The following is an 8,690-nucleotide window of genomic DNA, read 5'->3' as shown; positions in this document are numbered from 1 at the left end:
TCACCACCAACAAATGGACCCTCAAGCAGTAGTAGCTGAACTGATTGATGAGAATCAGCACTGGAAAAAGGAAAAGATTTATCAGCACTTTATTAAGGAAGATACAACCATGATTGTTCGAATTCAGCTCCCAAAGATTCCAAAGCCAGATCAGTACTTATGCACTATGATAAATATAGGCGATATTCAGTTAAAAGTGGATATCATATTACATTGAAGCCAAAGTTCCCAGACAACCCATGCAGCTCAGACACCTCGCAAAGTCAATGGAATGTTATTTGGGCTACTGAGTTACCAAAAAAAAATTAAGATTTTCATGTGGAGAGCAGTTAAGAATCTCTTGCCAACAACTTCTAATCTTTGGAGAAGGAAGATTGTCGAGAGCCCTATTTGTCAAAGATGCAAATTGAAAAGTGAGGATGTTATTCATGCACTATTAGAATACAAATCAGCTAAAAAAGTGTAGAAGAATACTGATTTTGCAGAGGAGATTAATAAGCTGGAACACCAAGATTTGATGGTTGTGTTGCTAGAAACTTAGGGAAAAAAAAGGCAAAAAAGAGTTGTAATTATAGTTGTTCTATGCTGGGCCATTTGGTACTCACAGAATCTTTTCATCTTTAAGAATAAGAGAGAAGATTTACAATTATCAATTGTTAGGCTGAGGCAAGCTTGGAATCTTACAGAAGAATAAAAAAGCCATCTACAAAAGCTTCGAAAAAGTAGTAAATAAATAGACAGCAGGTCTGGAACCCCCCTTCTAGTGGCTAGTTTAAAATTATTGTGGATGCAGCAGTGAAGATTAAGAACCAAATAGCTAGGTTGAGAGTGGTTGTAAGAGACTCAAATGGAGAGGTAGCGGCAGCTACTATTCAAAGATCTATGTTCCAACGCAGCAGTACTCACATGGAAGCTGAAGCTGTAAACTTAGGTATCAAGATTGCTCAGAATGCAGGGTACTCTCTAATGATCATAGAATCAGACTCGCAAGAAGTGATGGATTTAATCTTGAGCAAGAAAGACAACATAATAGAAACCTCTTGGATAATTGCAGACATTCAAGAAAGCATTCAGAGATTGAATCAGTTTTCAATTCATCATATACCAAGAGAATGTAATGTCATAGCTCACTCTTTAGCCAAGAAAGCTTTAGATTTTGAAAATCCTGTAATCTAGCAGGGATCTTTCCCACCTCAAATTATGTCGTTATTTCCTATTTCCAATAAATGAAAGTTATATATTCACTTCAAAAAAAAAAAAAAGGAAAAAGGACACCTACACCCTTTTTGAGGAAATAATCACAAAGACCCCTAAGTTTTCAATAAGGGACACTAAAACCTCCTTTTGACAATAATACATTTTGATGTTATAAACTCAAAAATGTTGACCCCAACATTTTATAATAAATAGAAATATAGCATTAAAATAAATGTAAAAATGTATACATTTTAAAATAATTTCAATATTTAAAAATATTTTTATATTTTACAATCTATTAGACCTAATTTATTACATTAAAGAAATTTTAATAATAGATAGAAACATAATATTAAAATTAATTAATTAAAATCAAAATTATTTTGGGTATTATTAAAAATAATTTTAATATTATTAATAAGGAGGTATTTTGTTAATTGTAAATCTATTTAACCCAAATATTTGTTAAAAATCTCTATAATAAATACAAATATATAATTAAAATAAATATAATAATTTAATATTATTTTAAATATTAAAAATAATTTTATATTATTAGATCAATTATATTATTTATATTAAATTAGTATTAATTAAAAAACTTCAAAGTCATTTTTCTAAATTACTAAATTTAAAGAGTATTATGGTCAAAAAGGGGGTCTTGGTATCCCTTTTGAAAACTTGAGAATCTTTGTGATCGTTTTCTCAAATTTTAAGAGTGTAAGTGTCTTTTTTCCTTTTAAATATTTATTTCTTTAATTAAAGACAAAATTTAAGATAGCCAAAGAATAAATTATCACAAATTCATCAGTTTAAATTTAAATTTTAAATGTTCCCGACGATGCTGAAGAAAAGATGAATTCGAAAGTATTAAGTAAATCATCTGCATTTCAAAAACATTTTTTAAAGCAGAATAAAATATAATTAGTAATATGATCCACAATTTGAGAAATTATTCTCTGTAATTCCAAGAAAATCTCGAATGATTCAACTAAAATCAAGTGCCTGAAGTTTTAACGATTGAATTGACACGCATTAAAATTATGAAGAGACAAAGATTTGGAAATTTCTTGAAAAGTAACCTAGCTTGGAGGTAATTTGGCTACTGGCCAAAAAATGCCAACCCAATAAATTAAATGAAACAGATAACGCGCAACATTAATAAGAATTAGGGCCCTACAATATTTGTATCCAATAAAACCTTTTGAACCTTAATTGTGATCATATATGGTGACAAGAGATAGTAGATGAAGAGAGACATTAGTCGAGTAGCTACATGCCTTGTCTGGTAATATCATAACTGTAGTGTAATTTCATTGCGTAATGAGTAATAATGCATATAGCTTTTGACGTAGGATGACTCAGCTCAGTACTGAATAAAAATTTATTAAAATGAGTAAAATTAAGTATGTTTTTAAGATTTTTATTTCTAATTAATTTGTGATTCACAGTGAGTTTACCCTTACATAATTATTGAATTAAAAAAATTTCACTTTCTGAGTTTCTGTGCCTTAATGGATTATTATTAGGGTTCCTCTATGATGCTGTAAATTTTTTTACAGCATCAATAATGTATTAATTGTGCACCATTAGAATTTTTTTACAGCATCAATAATGTATTAATTGTGAACCATTAGTATATTTTATTTAAAATTACTTTTCATCCCTCCTTTAAATTTGTAATATGATAATCTCTTTTAAATAAATCTTCTAAAATCAGTTACCATTAAGTATAAAATATAATATCATCTCTTTTAAATAAATCTTCCAAAATCAGTTACCATTAAGTATAAAATATAATATCAAGTAGGTTATTTAACACAAAGTCTTGTAATAATTTGTATTGTATGAATTTAATTACAAACCATTAATACCTAAACAATAATGATAATAGAAAGCATTGCAATAAACTATTTTATATGTGTTTTATTAATAATACTATATGGGTGAGAAATATTTTTATTTAAATTTTTATCAAAAAAATTAAACTATTTATTTCATGCAATTCAATGGTGGAGGATATAACATTATGAAATGTTGCTTTGACTTTCAATATCAACCATTAGACTATGAGATATTAGTGGCTCAAATATTGTATCAAAATTTTAAGTTAAAGTATCCCAAACCATATCTTTATAATGGAAATATAAAAACCTACAATGATTTTTTTCCTCATTTTGTCCATTAAATATTATTTGATGTAATATTTTATTTATTGTCACTATTAATTATCATAATAAAAGTAATGACTCTTCGTAGCATAAAATTTTTATAATTACTATCAAAGAATAACAATAAAATAATCTTTCATGATTCATAAACTAAAGTTAATTAGGAATATGTGTTAGATTTAACTTTTATGAAATTAACAAAGTGACATTTGAAATAAAATGAAAACAAGATTGTGAAAGTTAAATTTTATAAGGCTAAGATAATTTCCTACCATGTCAATAAAAATCTAAAAATATAAATGATTTTCTTTCACTTTTTTTCCCACGTAAATATTATTGAAGGCAATATTTTATTTATTGTCACTATTAATTATCATAACAAAAGTAATGACTCTTAATAACATAAAATTTTATAATTACAATCAAAGGATATCTATAAAATAATTTTTCACGATTCATAAACTAAAACTCATTAGGAATATATATTAGATTTAACTTTTATGAAATTAATAAAGTGATATTTGAAAAAAAATGAAAATATATAGGCTTATAAAACTTAAAATTCCTATCATGTAAAGATATTAATTGTAAGATAAATATAAAGTTCAGAGAATAAGTACGTTAAATGAGTGTTAAAAATAATACATACTTCATGATCAATTATACAATGGCCCTTAATATTATATAAAATAATGAGTATTTTAATATACGATATTAAACTTTATTAAAACATGTGTGATTAAGTAATTTTTATGTTACAAGCAATCTCAACAATGAGTTTATTGATATAACTATGACATTTACTTAATTATATGTACTTAGTTGTGTTATTTATTACTATTATATCATATATAAATTTTGCAATTGCAACTTATTTATTTGATTTGTGTTAAATAACCTACCATTATATTTTATACTTAATGGTAATAGATTTTGGAAGATTTATTTAAAAAAATTATCACATTTCAAATTTAAAGGAGGATTAAAAAATAATTTTAAATAAATTATGTTATTTAAGTGAAATTGTTTCAAACTCTAAGGATAGTCATAGTTATTTTATAAACTTCTCCACTCCTTACACGTTTGTTAGCCGTTTACCATTATTTTTTTTTACTACAAATATTATTTACCATTGATTAAATCTAATGGTACACAATTAAAAACATTATTGATACTGTAAAAAAATTACAACATCATAGAGGAACCCTTATTATTATTATTATTTTTAATCTTCAACCTAGTAGTTTTATAAGAGGGAGTGGAGTCACAAATTAAAAGGTGAAGGCAAGAATGGGGAGTGGGAATTTACAACAAATTATGGGTGTGTATGTGTCAAAAGACCATTGCTTTGAACTCGCACATATTTCTGTCAATTTAGCAAGAGACAAAGTTGACAAATGAAAAGAGGTTGAGAGTTGAACTTCGTACTAAAGAAAGAGTGTGGACACGTGACGAGAATATACACCTGACGTCTGAGTTGACGATATTATGAAATTGCATCATTCATATGCATGGTGTTAGGAATTTTCATCTACAAATTTATTGATCTATACAAACATAAATTTATGGGGTTAATGTTGAGTGTTAGAAAATGCATATTTATAAAGGAGAAAACCGTCATTTTACATTTTAAGTCTTACTAACAACCCTTACTTTTATATATTTAACCTTCTTGTGATTTAATTACATGTGTTTTATTTTAATTAAGTATTTTATGTATTTTAGGGGCATTATAGTCATTTCACAATAAAGGAGAGATCAGACGGTAAAACGGACATCACTTTTGAACTCAGGACGGTCGAAAACCTTAGGAGGAGCATAAAAGGAAAAATGGCACTATTCACATGTACGGTACTATTCACGTGTACGGTACTGTATACGTTACTGTTCACGACACTGTTCACATAGACGGATGATGACGTGGCATTGACCGATGATGTGGCATTGACTGATGAGGTGTCACGATCCTGTTGGACTAAAATTCTTATGTACTGTTGATGGTGACGTGGCAGCATATCAGTGGACGAAAAATCTCGCGTACGGTGCATGCATCACACAGGATTATTTTCAACCAAACCGCGTTACTGCTCATCCGGGTCAAACCGCGTTACTGTTCAAAGTCGGGTCAAACCGTGTTACTGTTCATCCGCGTGGTCAAACCGTGGACTGTTGACTGATGACGTGGCGCAATCCTGAGCGTCCAAACTGTTTTTAATCCGATGGCCATGATTTACTCCATGTATCTATAAAAAGGGGGCCTCCCCCCCTAATTTGATATCTCTGAATCCATTTTTGGGATCCATTTTCTGTATTTCCCTCTCCATCTTGTATTTTCTTCGTATTTTAATAAATTCCCATTTTGCCCCTAGTTCAACTATGAGTGACTAATTTTCTTTCAAGCTTTGGTTGAAGGTGAAGTCTCAACATGTGTCATGGGCTTAATTTGGTAAATTTATTTTCTCTTCCCCTCTAGTTTTTGTGGATGTTTTGACTTCTCGTCGACAAATAATACTAATCTTGTCTAGTACCGCCTTGGTTTCACCGGCCCTCTAGTATAAGGTTATTATTATTTGGCACGATAAGCCCTTAGCACCATATTGATTAGAGCGTGGTTCATGAGGTGTGGATTCCCCCCTCATGATTTAATTGGCATTAATAAGGAATATTTAGCCCATGATGCATGTTGATACGGATCCAGATACCCAAGTACGTCATTTCAATAGAATTCTCTTCAATTTATTCTCACCATTTCAATACCAATTTTAGAATTTATTCTCTCCATTTTAATTTAAGTTTTAGCATATTTCAATCATTTCCACCACAAATCCAATCACCCATTCACAAAATTAATTCTACACAATTAAAATCCACCTCCTCGTGGGATCGACACTCGTCACCATTAATCTATACTACAACAGATTCGTGCGCTTGCGAGTACATTAAAATTTGCACAACAAGTTTTTGGCGCCGTTGCCGGGGAGGTAAGTAATTTTAATTCATAGAATTAATTTTTGTGAATAATTTCTTTTATTTGTTTTCTTGTATTTTTTTTAATTAAAAAAAGAAAAAGAAAAAAAATGAATTTACATATAAAGGTTAGTATTTCTTTTCTTTTTCTCTTCTTTAAAATTCTGTAATTTAATTTTCCATTTATTTTTCTTTGTAATTTTTTTTTTGTTTATCTTATTAATTTAATTTTTAGTTAATTTCTTTCACGTATTTATTTTTGTGTATTTTTATAGAAAGGTTGTAATAGCGCAATAAGGTTAGTATCGTAATTTCTCCCTCTTCTTTATTTTTATTTGTTTTGTTCCCATCTTTATTTTTTGTTTTGTTTGCATCTTTATTTTTATTTTATTTATTTTGCATGCATGGTCGTAGGTCATTATTACCTAATCTTGAACCTATAGACCTTGAATTAGAAAAAACACTTCGCACACACAAACACGTTAAAAATAAAATGGATTTACAAGCACCACAGGAGAGGCCATTTAAGGACTATTTTAGTCCCTTAGCTAATTTGAGCACGTCATGCATAAGATACCCAAATGTAGCTGCTAGGAGTTTTGAATTAAAACCTAGTGTGTTAAATTGTCTCCCTACATTTTATGGCCTAGAAAATGAGGATCCATATAATCATTTGAATGATTTTCATGCCATTTGTCAAACATTCAAATATGAGAATTTTTCAGATGATAATGTTAAACTTAGACTATTCCCATTTTCTTTAAAAGATAGAGCTCGTTCATGGCTTAATACATTGCCTGCTAATAGCATTGCATCATGGGAACAAATGGTTACAAAATTTTTAAATAAATATTTCCCAGTGCATAAAACCAATGCTATTCGCAGGGAAATCTCGGAGTTTACCCAGAAAGATGACGAGCAATTTTTCGACACATGGGAGCGATTCAATGGGCTACTCTTGAAGTGTCCACATCATGGGTACGAGAAATGGCACCAATGCCAATACTTTTTGGAAGGATTATTGCCAAATGTGCAAGAATGGCTAATGGCAACGAGTGGAGGAGAGCTAATGTCAAAAAGTGCATCAGAGATTTGGGAATTCTTCCAGCGACAAGCAGATAATTCCCAACAACGGAGTCGATCACTCAGGACTACTAGAAGAATTAAAGGAGTGAATGAGGTTCAAATTGGTGAATCAAGTTCAGAAATTAAAGAAGTCAAAGCGATAATTGAAGGTCTCTCTCGACAAATAGCATCATTATCGACTGCTAAATCAACAGAGCCACATGACCATGACTCATACTCAGATCAAGCCAATGCCATAGGTGTAATGAGAAAGCCATCAAATTACAACCCATACTCCAACACATATGACCCTGGATGGAGAGACCACCCCAATTTTTCATGGTCTCAAGGATTCCAACAGAATGGACCAACAGCTCCAGCTCCACCAATTCCACAAAATCCTCAAGCCTCTCAGCCACCATTTAGACCATACAATCAGAACCAGAACCACTCTCAACCTAGACCATGGGAGGATGCATTCCAGAATTTTAGGAATGTTACTCACTCCACGATTGAGCAACAGAACCGCACCATTGATGGACTACGAAATGAGTTGAGAGCAGGCTTCAACTCACAAGCTCAATCTGTTTCAAGCCTCGAGAAGATGGTGGTACAACTTGCTTCTTCAGTTCAAACCTTGGCAATGACCGTTGAGAAAGGTAAGTTTCCAAGTCAACCAGTGCCTAATCCTAACGGAGTACATGAAGCAAGTACCAGTTCACCACAACAGCATGGAGAGGTCAAAGCAGTAATGACCTTGCGAAAAGGAAAAGAAGTCGACAACAAAGTGGAGATGCCAGTGACAAAAGAAAATCAAATTGTACCTGTGAATGTTGATGACTCATCACCGGAGGAGAAAGAAGAAACCAACCCACAAGAATATGTTCCCAAAGCTCCATTTCCTCAGAGGTTAGCGAAAGGAAAAAAGGGAAAATCCACAGGTGAGATTCTTGAAATCTTCAAACAGGTAAGTGTTAATATCCCTTTGCTTGATGCTATTAAACAAGTTCCATCTTATGCCAAGTTTCTTAAAGACCTTTGTACTAAAAAGAGAAACATGCATGTTCAAAAGAAGGCATTTTTAACAGAAAACGTTAGTTCTATACTCCAACATAAAATTCCTTTAAAATGCAAAGACCCAGGCTCCCCCACTATCTCATGTAGTATAGGGAACCACACAATTGAGAATGCTTTGTTGGATTTAGGAGCTAGTGTAAATCTGTTACCTTATTCAGTGTTTGTGAAACTTGGACTGGGAGAATTACACCCAACTCCAGTGGTGTTACAACT

The 8,690-nt window shown here is 31.1% G+C and overlaps 1 non-coding gene across 1 annotated transcript; it reads right to left on the bottom strand.

The window, feature by feature from the left end:
- Nucleotides 1-7,212: 7,212 nt before the first annotated feature.
- On the bottom strand, nucleotides 7,213-7,316 carry LOC112098595. The gene has a single exon (XR_002905705.1). It is a non-coding gene; the product is annotated as a small nucleolar RNA R71 (small nucleolar RNA).
- Nucleotides 7,317-8,690: the final 1,374 nt, after the last annotated feature.

This window comes from Citrus clementina, unplaced genomic scaffold, assembly GCF_000493195.1.
Source record: "Citrus clementina cultivar Clemenules unplaced genomic scaffold, Citrus_clementina_v1.0 scaffold_5, whole genome shotgun sequence".
Taxonomy (NCBI): Eukaryota; Viridiplantae; Streptophyta; class Magnoliopsida; order Sapindales; family Rutaceae; genus Citrus; species Citrus x clementina.
This window is presented reverse-complemented; position numbering and strand designations above follow the sequence as displayed.